Genomic DNA, 15,564 nt, shown 5'->3' with positions numbered 1-15,564 from the left:
CTGGGGATACTCATCCCGAGGCCATCAGACTATGCAGCACCACTGATTCGATCCAAGACCAGCAATAAGACGATCCCAAGGTTTCCATAATCCTGGACCAGGCCGTATGCTAAGCAGCTGCTGTGGTGGTCATGGAGGAGTGGAGAGCATAAGACTGATTCCTGTGACACTCCAGGGACAGACGAGTCTTCGCTGAGGTCCAGCATTCTCCAGCCTCCGGCACCTAGACTGCAACTCTGCACAAGACGTTTGGCCAACGGAGAAATGGTCGTGCCCAACTGAGTCTGGTTTCTCTCAAGGTTTTTTAATTCTTCACTTTCGCCAATTGGTGAAGTTTTTTCCTTGCCGCTGTCGCCACTAGCTTGCATGGTTCGGGATCTGTAGAGCTGCGCATCGTTGGATTTGCTCTTCAGTGTTTGGACTCTCAGTAGTGATTATTAAACCACACTGAACTGAGCTCAACTGAACCTAAACACTACAAACTGAACTACACTGTTTCAGTTTACTTCGATCTATATGAAGCTGCTTTGACATCTACATTGTAAAAGCGCTATACAAATAAAGGTGAATTGAATTGAATTGAATTGAATTGAATTGAATTGAATTGAATTGAAAAAGGGAAAAACTGTTTAGGGATATACTTAGAGACACCAAAAACACCGTAAGTGGGAGAAAAAAAATGAAATAAAAATAAATAAATAAATAAACTAAGTACATAACTAAATGAGGGACAGATAACTTATGTGCTGCTTCTGATCAAATAAAACTAAATGTAACGTAGATGATAAACACGAGTGTGTGTTTATATTCATCTGTGTGTGCTCCTTCATAAATACACCACTCTCTCTCTCCCTGCTTTCACAGCTCCGCTTCCTCTCTCTCATCAGTAGCCACGCCCACCAGGGGCCCCACATCAGAGCACCACCCCTCTCCAGCCAATCAGAGCGCAGAACGGCCACTCCATCACTCCTCAGTTTCCAAGGCAACTGGGCTGCTCTCCTGAAAGGCGCTACATCATCAGCATCCGTCCGGCGAGGGCTGCTCGAGGCAGGCAGCCCTGCAGTGGCACCTCCCTCACACACACACACCGCACTGGATGGACAAATGGAGGAGATAGTGTTATGGTGAGTACCCGGCTTCTCTCTTCAGCTTCATGCACATGCTTCATTTGAGTAAATTCAGTGTAGATCTAAACAGGACGTGATGCTGCCTAGGTGTTCGATTGATTGAAAGGACAGCATTGTTGAAGGAAGAACCTGACGCATGCACTAATAGTATCCACAAGGGGGGCAGAACATACATTGAAGCCTTTTTATAACCTTTCAAAATCTGCAGCGTTGCTATTTTTTTTGTTGTTGTTGAGAATGTGAGAGTGTCAGTGTGTTTTCACTAATGTACACAGAAGCATGGCCCAGTGTTTTCAGCTCAATAGCCAAAGAGTGTTTGTTTGTGTTATGCTTATGCTGTTTTTAGGGGAATTTCTGTCCCGTCTTCATGGTGCTGCGGGATTTTTTTTAGTGGTACATGTGGTCTGACATTGCTTGGTCATGGCTCGGTCTGCTTTAGATGCTGCCTCATCATCACCTTGGGCCCAAAACACACACGCCCTGCGAGGATGTCGTTGCATGACAGATGCTCTGAGATATTAATACAGATTTGTAGTCTTGTTGATGATGCTGCATGTGTGCGCCTTAAGGTGTGGTGTTGCACCACTGGATTGGGATCAGAATTTAGGTTTATTTGCTAGGCTATCCTTTTGATGACAACCCGTATAGAAATGTAGTATATTAGTATCTTCTATCCAAGGCAACTTACAAGTGAGGATGAAAGAAGCACGTCAAATCAACAGAGAGTAGCAGTGTGTAAATAATTTGATAAGTCTAAGTTCACTATTCAGGTTTATTTGCTAGGCTAACCTGGTTATAACTCATATAGAAATATAGTATATTTACATTTACTCATTTAGCAGATTCTTTTATTCAACTGGACTAATATAAAAGCACTTCAAATCAACAGAGTAGCAGTGTACAAATGTTATGATAAGTCTAAGTTCACAATTCAAGTTTATTTGCTAGGCTATCCTGGTGATGCTTTTATCCATAGCCACTTACAAGTGAGGATAAAAGAAACACGTCAAATCATCAGAGAGTAGAAGTGTATAAATGCTATGATAAGTCTAAGTTTACAATTCAGGTTTATTTGCTTGGCTAACCTGGTTATAACTCATGTAGAAATATGGTATATTTACATTTACTTATTTATCAGATGCTTTAAGTCAAAGGGACTTATAAGTGAGGAAAAAAGAAGCACTACAAATCATCCGAGAGTAACAGTGTATAAATGCTATGATAAGTTTAGGTTCACTATTCAGGTTTATTTGCAAAGCCATAACCCATATAGACATATAGTATATTTACATTTACTCATTTAGCAGATGCTTTTATTCAAAGGGACTTATAAGTGAGGATGAAAGGAGCACTTCCGATCATCAGAGAGTAGCAGTGTATAAATGCTATGATAAGTCTAAGTTCACTATTCAGGTTTATTTGCTAGGGTAACCTGGTTACAACCCAAATAGCAATATAGTATATTTTCATTTACTCATTCATCAGATGCTTTTATTCAAGGGCACGTATAAAGACTTCAATGATTTATGATGATTTATATTAATGGTTTATATAAAATATATGCAAATGGTCGGCGCCAATAGCCTAGTGGTTAGTGCGTCGACACATAGCACCCAGGTGCTCGGGGCGACCCAAGTTCGATTCCCGGCTTGAGGTCCGAAAAAAAAAAAAAAAAAAAAAAAAAAAAAAAAAAATATATATATATATATATATATATATATATATATATATATATATATATATGCAAATGGCATATATGACATACAAGTTCACGGTTGGATTTACATTATAAAATGTATGTCATATATGCAGCATGCTTTTCAAAATATTCTTTTAATCATTGGAATTACAAATGTTTTCATATATATTAGCTATATATATTTTTTATTTATGTTAATATATGGCAGTATGTCATTTAGTGAATTTGACTATATGGTTTGCTTTAAAAAGAGATGGTATATGTGCTTCAGTTATGAATGATTTAACATTATTCACAGTATACATAACAATTTATATGTATTCAATGTGTTTGTGTGTGGAGGGGGGATGTGATGGCAAGTCAGGAGGAAATTAGGGAACAGCACAGTGTATAATCATATAGACAAACTACATCTCATCAATTATATTACAAGCATAACAAATATATGCTGAATTATAAATTTTGGAGAATGTGGAAAAAATGTCTTCACATTTATTTTATGTTACACATTATCAGTACTGTAAAACCATCTATTTTCAGTGTATAATTCCAGGTTTACATTTTATTTATTATTATTATTCATTTTCATATTTCAAATAAAATTTTTGTGTGATATTTATATTAATATATCTATTCAACTTAATTCATTATTTCTACAGCACTTTTACAATGTAGATTGTGTCAAAGAAGCTTAACACAGAAGTTCTAGTAAATTGAAACAGAGTTAAAGTTTTCAGAGTTAAAGTTTAGTTTTGTTCATTTCAATGTGGTTTAATTATCACTGCTGAGAGTCCAAACACTGAAGAGCAAATCCATCGATGCGCAGCTCCACAAGTCCCGAACCACGCAAGCCAGTGGTGACAGCGGCGAGGAACAAACATCACCATCTTATCTATAGATGTGTTTGACAATATAACACTGTTTTACCAATATCTACAGACCTTTTCAGTTATTTTACTTCCATTTAAAATGTTTTAGACATATTATATATATTTATACATATTAATATAAATAAGATCTCATACATTTAATTTGAGGCATCAGACACTAAATCTTTGAGCCATGTAGGTGATAAATAGAAACAGTCAGCAGTAAAAAAAAGCTAAGATTACAGTAACTGAGTGAAAGAGAATAAAATAAAATAACTGTCCTAAATGAAATGGATTTAAGTCTGTTGACGAAGCACTGCATTTGATTTAAAGGGATATTTGATCCGAAAATGAAAATTCGGTCACATTTTACTCACCTTTTACTTGTTCCAAACCTTTCTGTCTTCTATTGAACACAAAAGAAGATATTTTGAAGAAAGCTGAAAACCTGTAACCATTGACTTAGCTTTGTTTTTCCTTCAATGGAAGTCAACGGTTACAGGTTTTCAGCATTCTTCAAAATATCTTCTTTTGTGTTCAACAGAAGAAAGAAACTCCTAAATGTTTTGAACCACTTGAGGGAGAGTAAATAGTAGGTACATTTTCCTTTTTGAGTGAACTATCCTTTTAATTTGCTTGTGTGTCTGTATGTGTGTAAAAGCTTCTTAAATCTCCAAAGGTCACTGTGTATTGGAGCTGTGTAGCTTTAGGCACTGTTTCAGTTGTTTCCCAGCCATCGTGCTGGGTTTTGCTAAGCAGTTCCTCTCTGATCCACCCCTCCCACTCCCATGAGATCCCTGTTTTATTATGTTGATGAGGGTTTATGCTTAAGCAGGGTGAGACGCTTGTGTGTTTGAGTGTTGAAGAGCAGGGTTTGGGATGTGAACAGACCCCTCTTTGCCACAGCATTGACCCCTTGTTATATAGACTCTGAATATTCAATGTAGCTGTCTGCCTTTGTTGCATTGAACATAAACTGCCCTCTATAGTTGTTATGACAGAAACCAGATGACCCAGAAATACTAGTAGTGATATCTGTGGTCTTGAGAGCTGAGGGCGCAGCTGAACCTTTAGCAGGGAACTTTAGTGTGTGTAAACAGATTGAAATTAGCACAAGGATGCTGAAAATGTTGTAGTTTAGCAGACTCATTCAGGGCAGACTGCTTTCATGGCAGGTTTTGTGTGTGTTTAAATGACATCACGCTGTAAAATAAGCATTTTGAGTGTTGAACACAAACACAGTTAAAGTTTAAGGTTTGCTATATGACAATATACAGTTGAAGTCAAAATTTTTCGCCTTCTTGTGATTTTTAATTTTTGGATTCAAATATTTCCCAAATGATGTTTAACAGATCAAGAAACTTTCCACAGTTTCCTATAATACTTTTTCTTCTTGAGAAAGCAGTTTTTAATTATTAAATAACCATTTTAAGGTCAATATTATTAGTCCCCTTAATAATAACTTTCCTAGTTAACCTAATTAACCTGGTTAAGCCTTTAAATGTCACATTAAGCTGAATGCTTGCATCTATCTAGATAAAAATATGTAGTGTAATATTATTTACTGTCATCATGGCAAAGATAAAAGAAATCAGTTATTAGAAATGAGTTATTTAAACTATTATATTTAGAAATGTGTTGTTAAACAGAAATGGGGGGAAGTCTAAATATACAGGGGGCTAATAATTCTGACTTCAATTGTATATCGTTATCAGGATATGGGATGATTTACATTGTGAGCTAGCTTGACGTAAACCGTAGTATATATGCATTTGAAAGCTGTTGTAAATAATGATATAAGTTGGCTTTTTAGCTCTGTAATGACAGTGTCAAATATCAGTTAATTTCCCTTTTGCACACAATGTGAAGTCGGCGTGTCTGTGTATCATGTCCACACACTTCTGTCATCATTCAAACATAATGAGAGCAGCTGCCGTCCAACTTCACCACCCAGGGTGTGGCAGCAGGCGCTCTTGCAGGCCTTTATTACTTCTCATTATTTTATTTATATTTGCTGATATATAGTGATATATATATATATGAGTGATATTCTGTCATGAACACTCTCGAGATTTAGTATGATAATGAATATTTAAAGGGCAATGTTGATGTATTTGGTCTTGGTGGTATAGATCTGCTACGCTGCTGCTGCTGCTGCTGCTGCTGCTTTGAATATTATGGCAGAGCAAGTACTGAGACCTGCTACTGCCAGTATATATACAGGCATGCCGTCTGAGAATATAACACGCTGCTGCTGAAAAACATAATATATACAGTTGAAGTCAGAAGTATTAGCCACCCTGAATTATTAGCCCCCGTTTATTTTTTTCCCCAATTTCTGTTTAAGGGAGAGCAGATTTTTTCAACACATTTCTAATCATAATAGTTTTAATAACTCATTTCTAATAACTGATTTATTTTATCTTTGTCATGATGAGAGTAAATAATATTTGACTAGATATTTTTCAAGATACTTTTATACAGCTTAAAGTGACATTTAAAGGCTTAACTAGGTTAATTAGGTTAATGAGGCAGGTTAGGGTAATTAGGCAAGTTATTGTATAACAATGGTTTGTTCTGTAGACTATCAAGAAAAAAAATAGCTTAAAGGGGCTAATAATTTTGACCTTAAAATGGTTTTTAAAAAATTAAAAACTGCTTTTATTCTAGCCTAAATAAAACAAATAAGACTTTCTCCAGAAGAAAAAATATGATCAGACATACTGTGAAAATTTTCTTGCTCTGTTAAACATCATTTGGGAAATATTTAAAAAAGAAGAAACAAATAAAAGGGGGGCTTATAAATCTGACTTCAACTTTATGTAACCCCCGTAGCAGATCTAAAGACAGGTGGAGCTGGGGTGGACGAGGATCTCTGAAAATGTGCCGGAGCTTAATAGCGTAAAGCGACACAGAGCATTTTAACTGATGAGGAGCAAGCTCATTGGCTGCAACCAATCTCCTGCGCCATGTAGTTAATGACACAGGGGCAGATTAGGTGACCTATCATGTCTCATGGCAGAAATTTCACTTAGCAAGGATGTATTTTATTTTATAGGGTTAATAATAGAAACAAAATGTGCCAGCAGTGGTTATGCATTTTAACATACTGCAATGTGTATGTATATGTGAGCACATTTATGTGAACACACTGAAAAAAAAACCTAGTAGAAAGTTTACTTTGAAGCAATACTTATGCAGTTTAACTAAATTTTAATTTAACAAATTTAACAAAAGTAAATTTAACAAATAATTAGTAAGGAAACAGTAAATATAATCTAACATAACAGTCTGAAAATTAAAAAAATCATAATCTAGTAATCTTTAGTAACATATTCAATGTTAACCCCTCAGCCCCCCCCCCCCCCCCCTCCTTAAAGTCATGCAGTTTTTTGTTTGGTTCAGCATTTGCTGGAAGAGACTGATTGTGACAGTAAACTGATGCTTAAATATCGTTTTTCTTTTGTGGTGATCAGGAAGGTCTGGTTACCATGGCAGCAGTAGTAATGAACTTGCTGAATAAATGACTTCCACCTTTAACCGCATTCGATGATTGAGGTTAAGGGTTAACAATGTATTGATAAGAAGCGGGTCAAAACTGTCCTAAGCAGATGATGGACTGTTAAACAGAGCTTCCAAAAACATTCAAGCAGTTATAGGGCCACGGGAGGGCTCACTGTGCTTTGACACCGTGTCAGATGTCATACAAAGTGTTATCAGTCAGTGAGCATACTGCCATGGCCAAAGTCATTTTGCTGGAGCTTTGTGAGTGAGATGAATCTAAAATGGGTGATCTGGATAGACAGAATAATAAATGGTCCTGATTATGCAAAAATCAGGAGTTTAAACACAATTGTGTGGCAACAGTGTTTGAATATAACCAGCCGCTAATGGTAAAAATTCAAGTTTTTCTAATCCCAGTTCATAAAAACAGTCTGCAGAAATACTTTGATTGACATTCTCCCTTTGTACATGTCATCAGAGCATAGACAGCCCTGAGTGAGAAGCAGTCATCCGCCATTAGCGCTTGCGCACCGTACCTGGTAAAGGTAATGTCAGCAACTAACAGGCATTATAAATATACAGTTTTAGGATGCTCAAATGAACATCGCAGCTTCTGAGCCACTTCTTTTGACATGGAGATAATGTTAGTCCTGTTTTAAATCTGCCACTATGGTGATGCACAGGTGTGAGAACAGGACTGAGAACAAAATCTGAACACTATTAGGATTAAAGTCTAAATGGAGCAGTTATTAAACATTGTTTGTGTGGTATTTTGAGGTAAAATTTCACATACACACTGTAGGGACACAAGAGACTTATTTTACATCTTGTAAAAAGGGACATAATAGGTCCTCTTTAGGTCCCAATGCATTTTTAAGAGATGTTTCCGTGAAAATGATATGAAGTCATATGAATAACCAATGCTCATCACAAGCAAATTTCCACAAGCAGAGAAACATACTAACATGTAGAAGCCATTCAGTTTCAGTCAGAAAAAGGGAAAGTCTATTTACAGTAATTCACTGTATATATAAGGAAGATTTACAGTTAACCTGGTAACAGATTTTTACTGTAGCCTTGTTCATTTTCATTCATTCATTCATTCATTCATTCATTCATTCATTCATTCATTCATTCATTTTCCTTTGGCTTAGTCCTTTATTTATCAGGGGTTGCCACAGCAAAGTGAACTGCCAACTATTCTGGCATATGTTTTTGCAGTTTTTTGCTGTTTTTCTGCAACCCAGTACTGGGAAATACCCACTCTTACATTTACTCACACACTCAATAACTATGGCCAATTTTGTCTACCCAATTCACCGATAGCACATGTCTTTGAACTGTGGGCGAAACCAGAGCACCCAGAGGAAACCCATGCCAATACGGGGAGAACAAATCCACACAGAAATGCCAACTGGCCCAGCCAGGACTCGAACCAGAGACCTTTTTACTGTGAGCCACATAACCACATAAAAAATTGTAATCTAAACAATTGACTGAGACAGACAGTGAGACTCTTCCCGTTTACTTACAATACAGTTTTAATCACATGAAGTAATGAATATGCTGAGACTGTCTTAACAATAATTACCTTCAAATATACATTAAGCTGAGGAAAAGTTTTTTATTTATCAAATTATTTTGATTGAGTTGATATCAGTGTTTTCTCTGAATCTGAATATGCATAGTAGAACTAAAGTTTCTCCTCTTATAGAGCCTATACTAGTTCCTGCATGAAGTCAGAACAAGTGTTTTTGCATTAAAAACATATTGTTTGCTTAATATGGTGTTCTAAAAACATTGAGATCATGTGCAAGATGGTACAAAAAAATGAGACACACCAGTCAAAGATACCCATATAAGTCATGTTTACATAGAAATATGTTAAAAATATCACTAATAATAATTCCTTACATTTATGTGGCGTTTTTCTGGACACTTAAACTGCTTTACACATTATTGGGGTGAATCTTCTCATCGCCCACCAGTGTGCAGCATCTACCTGGATGACGTGACAGCAGCCATATTGCGCTAGACCGCACAACACACACTAGCTGATTGGTGGAGAGCAGACGCTTGGATGTTTTGGTGGCCCTGATGTACAGGCCAGTGGGCAGATTTGGCCAGGATGCCGGGGTTAAACCTCTACCACTGTGGGATTTTTAACAACCACAGAAATTCAGGACCTTACTTTAACATCTAATCTGAAAGATAGCGCTCACTGAGCAGTATAGAGTCCCCTCACTGTACTGTGGCATTAGGACACACACATACCACAGGTTAAGTGCCCCCTTGTTGGTCTCACTAACACCACTTCCGGCAGCAACCTAGCTTTTCCATGTGGTCTCCCATCCAGGTACTAACTGGACACAGCCCTGCTTAGCTTCAGTGGACGACTTGGAGAGAGCTAGCTGCTGGCTATTTTAAAAGAAACAAGAAAAGCATGTAGTGTGAACTAAGATTTTTATTTATATGTTGATTCAAGCATCCCACAAGCTAACACTGCAAAATTGCTTCAGCTAGTTGGTCTGTTTGTCTAACCAATGGCAATCTGAGTATTTGTCATGCATAAATTGCACACTTCACCTATAACCTGGAGTTTCTCAATAAAACTGACCCTCTAATCTGCCTTTGTCAGTTTGTCTCCACAGAATAACATGATAAATGGGGGCATATTTATATTCTAGAGTGAAAATAAAGCTGCTGTATGGAAATATCAGCCTCTCTCTGTGACCCACGGATGTATAAATAAAAGCCTGTTTCTGCTGACTCATACAGGATATTGCCCTCGGCTCCTTTCAGAAAGTGGATCAGATTCTGTGCAGCCCATGAACAAATGTAGACGTGTCTTGACTGTGATTTCTGACATTATCATACGATGCTGGAGGCTTATTGTTATTGACACAGTCCTTTACTGAGGTAAATATCAAGAGTCAAGCTTTTCTGATGGTTAATATTGAAGTTTTTTCCAAAATGTTTGACATTCTAAACTTCTGAATTACTTCTATATTGTTTTGCATTGTAGTTGTATTTGACAGAATTCTTCATAAAATGTATATATTTATGCTTTATAAAATAGCTTTATATATTAGTTTCAGTAATATATTAATAATGTAGAAGAGAGAATTTAAGAATTAATCATTTAATTTGTAATCAAACATGTGAAGTCTTTTCCATGTAAGAAAAAAAGAATAAACTCTGAATAATAAAAGAGAAATTCCTCTGTCCTTTCTCCAAAATGGTGGATGTTGCAGTTTGAGGTCATTGCACCATGAATTATTGAAGTTCATCTGATACTTCTTCACAGATGTGGTCGTCACTGATTTGGCCTGGCTGTCGTCATGCAGCTCATTATTCATTATTCACTGATTATTCATAAATTTTCCTTAGGCTTAGTAGCTTTATTTATCAGGGGTCGCCACAGTGGAATGAACCGCCAACTTATCCAGCATATGTTTTACATAGCAGATGCCCTTCCAGCTGCAACCCAGTATTGGGAAACATCCATACACTCTCATTCACACACCTATACATTACAGCCAATTTAGCTTATTCACTTCACCTATAGCGCATGTCTTTGGACTGTAAGGGAAACCAGAGCACCCGGAGGAAACTCACGCCAACACTGGGAGAACATGCAAACTCCACACAGAAATGCCAACTGACCCAGCCGGGACTCGAATCAGCGACCTTATTGCTGTGGTCACAATTAGTCTTGCATTTAATAGTTACTTAAAGTTTCCTGTGAAATTAAAATAAAGTTTTTTAGATATTAGCATCAGTGTGTTTTAAGGATATCTATTAGCTAATGTGCTCCAAAACAATGGCAAAGTTCACGTTTAAAAGATATAAAACTGATATGGACATAAATGCTTGCTGTTCGTCCTTTCCACCTAAATGGATCAACAATTTTTTCACATCACCTTCATGCTTCAGTTTTTTATCAAATCTTCTGACCAATCAAATGCTCTCTAGTGTCTGACATGCCCCGCCCCCTTCAAGACGATTCACATTTGCTTTTTATTATATGCGCTTGAGCTCAGTCGCTCTCACTGGCAGAGCGGCAATAAAACAAAATGCTATTGGCTATTTTTTTTTTTAAAAGGGGAGGAGCTATTCTTTATATTTCAGGTGAGATTACGTCAAACAGAATAAAAAAATGCACATTTTAAAGCACTTCACAGGACCTTTAAAGGTGAAAAATGTTCAACATTAAGTAGTTAGTGTTTTTATAATGCTAAATAAGAGAAAACCGTTTCTGATTTAAAAAAATCTGATTTAAGGAGACACAGTGGCTTAGTGGTTAGCACTGTCGCCTCACAGCAAGAGCTGGTTCGAGTCCGAGCTAGGTCAGTTGGCATTTCTGTGTGGAGTTTGCATATTCTCCCCCTGTTGGCGTGGGTTTCCTCCGGGTGGTCCGATTTCCCCCAAAGTCCAAAGACATGCACTATAGGTGAATTGAATAAATTAAATTGGCCGTAGTGTATGTGTGTAAATTAGAGTGTATGGGTGTTTCCCAGTACTGGGTTGCAGCTGGTAGGACATCTGCTGTGTAAAACATATGCTGGATAAGTTCATTCCACAGTGGTGACCCCTGATGAATTAAGGGACTAAGCCGAAGGAAAATAAATGAACATGATTCAAAACATCACAAACTTATATAGCCAGTTCCTTCAACCTCGGGATGGGACTCTCACATAATTTTCAGCAATGGTTAAAGTTTTCTGTAGCAAAGACTAATGTAGACATTTACAGACAAATCTATTAATTTCAAAACACGTGGAACATAATAACAACACCAAGGTTGTGTGGGTTCAATCCCCAGAGAAAGCAACAACTGATAAAATATGAATACCTTTAATAGGATAGTTCACCCAAACATTACAATTCTGTCATCATTTACTCACACTTCACTTGTTTAAAACCTGGCTGAGTTTTTTTTCATCATTTGAACACAAGGGAAGATATATATATATATACATATATATACATTTTACACACAGTTTTACAATGGTTAGCACTGTCGCCTTACAGGAAGAAGGTCACTGGTTTGAGTTGCAGCTGGGTGAGTTGGCATGTCTGTGTGGAGTTTGCATGTTCTCGCCGTGTTGGCGTGGGTTTCCTCTGGGTGCTCTGGTTTCCCCCAAAGACATGCGCATAGGTGAATTGAATAAACTAAATTGGCCATAGTGCATGTGTGTGTGTGTGTGTGTGTGTGTGAGAATGAGTGTGTATGGGTGTTTCCCAGTACTGGGTTGAAGCTGAATGGGCATCTGCTGTGTAAAATATATGCCAAAATAGTTGGCTATTCATTCCGCTGTGGCGACATCAGAAGTACAGACTAAGCCAAAGGAAAATGAATGAATGAATATATATATTTTAAATGTTGGTTTTCTTAGTGATTGGTTGCAGCTGGAAGAGCATCTGCTATGTAAAACATATGCTGGATAAGTTGGCGGTTCATTCTGCCGTGGTGACCCCAGATTAATAAAGGACTAAGTCGAAAAGGAAATGAATGAATGAATGGATGAATAAATGTTGGTTGCTGGCACCCTTTGACTTACATTGTCCTTTTGCCAAGTCAATGGGTGCCAACAACCAGCATTTTTCAAAATATCTTCTTTTGTCTTCAACAGATGAAAGAAACCTTATAAAGAAAGGTTTATAACCACAATAGGGAGAGTAAATAGATTTTTATTTTTGGGGGAACTGTCCCTGTAATGCATCTTTTAAGCAGTCATAGCCAGAATCCACTCATTACTCAAAACGAGTTGCTGTTCAAGTTCTGAGTTTTACTCTCTTGCGTTTCTCTCAGTATAACAAAGTTTAGATGCAATGCCAATGAGAGATTAACTCTGCATTGTAGAGCACTAAACAGAGCTTGATAGCTGTGTAGCGTATAAGGTGCTATAAACCTATTTATAGTGCTCTTCAATGCATAATCTCCAATTTGGATTGCATCTACTCTTTGTTTGTAATATAGACCATTTTGAGGGATGTAAATAAAAACAATGGTCCAAATGTATTTCCTCTTTTACATTTTTAATTTCTATAGCTTCTGAGAATCCAAAAAGAGACACATATTGAGAAATAATGTTATGATAGCTGTGTTAACATTAGGTTATGATTGAATTAATGATGATGATGGTATGATTGAACTCTTGTTACAGTTATGAAATAGTTTGATAACAAGCAGGAAATGTTCATGGGCCAAACCGCATTGACCGCATGAAACTTTTTTGAACTCAGATGAGTGACAGGTTTTTAGTGACTTTAAGAAGTGTGCTCTTTACATGCTTCCTATGCTGTAATTCATTCAGGATTTAAATAAAATCACTTATGGATTTGTCCACGAAGTTGCAGTGATTCACATAGTGAAAGCCACTTAATCTAAGATTGCCACTTGTCATTGCGAAGCTTTTACAGCTTTAGTTAAGTGAAAGTGGAGCATGTGCAGGTTTATATTATTGAGTGGAGGCACTAATTAGCATATTCATTTCCTTATATACTAAACAGGGTAAGGATGTAGAGCCTTTTAAGGCTTGAAAAAATATTTTTTATTAGAAAAAATATGCAAATATGTCATTTTGATTAGCAAATTGAGTTTTAAGATCCTGTGGAGTTCTTAGAAATGTGCATTTTATTTTGGATGTTCTCCATGTGTTCGCATGGGTTTCCTCCTGGTGCTCCTGTTTCCCCTACAAGTCCAAAGACATGCGGTATAGGTGAACTGGGTAAACTGGGAACTGGGTAAGCTAAATTGTCCGTAGTGTATGTGTGTGAATGAGAGTGTATGGGTGGTTCCCAGTGATGGGTTGCAGCTGGAAGGGAATCTGCTGCGTAAAACATATGCTGGATAAGTTGGCGGTTCATTACGCTGTGGCGACCCCTGATTAATAAAGGGACTGGGCTGAAAAGAAAACGAACGAATGAATAAATGAAGTGTTTTCCTTTTATTTATGGTTGTGAATTGCGTTACGGGATGTTGATCTCTGCTCTGTCGACTTCTGATGTTGAAAGTTCAACTCTTTCAAGTTTAACAGTTTAACAAAGTGACTTTTATTGACATTTTAGTTGATTGAAATAATATCTTGTCTAAAAAATAATATATAGAGAAATACGTAAGTCTGTAAAATGTCCTGGCAGTTTATTACAAGGTTTTTGTAGCACAATATAAAACACCTACCCAGACATATATATATACTTTATATATCTTTATATATATATATATATTATATATATATCACTTTAAACTATTAAAAATGTTCATAAAAGTAACTTTTAAAAGTTTTCAAGGTTAAAAGTTGTTGGAAGAACGATTAAGATCCCATAATGCAATTCAAAAGAATAAATAAACAGGGACCAAAATAAAAACATGAATCACAAAATATAGAAAACTGCTAATTACAGATTTTTTGACATTGTGACGCTATCAAATTCCCATTTTAAATCCTCATAATTTTTAGTTTGATGCCTGTGAGTGTTAGATTTATTTAGCTGATATTTATTTAAATGAATGCTGTTGCTAAAAGCAGAAAACTCTCTGATCTCAGCTCAGCATCTGGTGTAGGTCAAGGTCAGAGCAGACGGGCTGGTTTTCATCCAGACAGATAGAGAGATGTTCTGCCAGGCATTGCTGCAGGTGTGTGATGGGTAATGAAGCGTGAGCTGGCAGTGTTTACTTCTCCACCATTACTCCTAAACAGTTCTGTTCAGCACCGCATTACTGCAAAACAGCATTCTACGTCCGTCAGATTGCACTATTATGTCTTTCTTTTAACCCAGGCTCTGATTCTCAATCTTATTATGTACCCCTATTTACATTTTTGGAGAGCGGCAAATACGTCCCAGGAGCTACGTTTTTCTGCAGTTTTTGTTTTCACGAATCCACCAGAGGCCGCTGTGTATGCTTTTTGAGATCTCAAATTTCTCTTGCGAGTGCCATTCCCACCTGCTCTTCTCGCTTAAATCCACCAGAGGCTGCTGTTGGCTGACTGACTAATCGACTGACCCACCTTCCCTAAACCCTACCGACAATGTTTTCAAAAGCAATCCAGAAAAAGAAAAGCCCTCATGGCAGCCTGATTTTTACCACATTTTCCGATTTGACCACATTCTCACTCTGTTATTTACCTGTTTATTTTATTTTTTGGCTTTTGTTTTTGTCTTACCGGCTTTCCAGAACCGTTCTTTGCCGGACTTGAACCCCGTCATCGTGATTAGCTCCACTCCTTGTCACAAGTCCGCCGACGTAAGCAGTCAGCTGGTAGCACTGAAAGGAACGACATCCCAGGGCTGGGCAATATTGCCAAAAAAATGTATCAAAATATAATGTTTCATATCATTCAATATTGATAATTATTGA

At 37.1% G+C, this 15,564-nt stretch overlaps 1 protein-coding gene across 1 annotated transcript in view; it reads left to right on the top strand.

Annotated features, from left to right (window-relative positions):
* The first annotated feature begins 1,036 nt into the window (after positions 1 to 1,036).
* The window catches only part of akap6 (A kinase (PRKA) anchor protein 6), a 324,063-nt gene continuing 309,535 nt past the window's right edge, over positions 1,037 to 15,564 (top strand). The window contains 1 exon segment of the mRNA XM_056476530.1: positions 1,037 to 1,124. The gene's annotated coding sequence lies outside the window, so the exon portion shown is untranslated.

The sequence above is a fragment of the Danio aesculapii genome, chromosome 17 (assembly GCF_903798145.1).
Source record: "Danio aesculapii chromosome 17, fDanAes4.1, whole genome shotgun sequence".
NCBI classification, from domain to species: Eukaryota; Metazoa; Chordata; class Actinopteri; order Cypriniformes; family Danionidae; genus Danio; species Danio aesculapii.
This window is presented reverse-complemented; position numbering and strand designations above follow the sequence as displayed.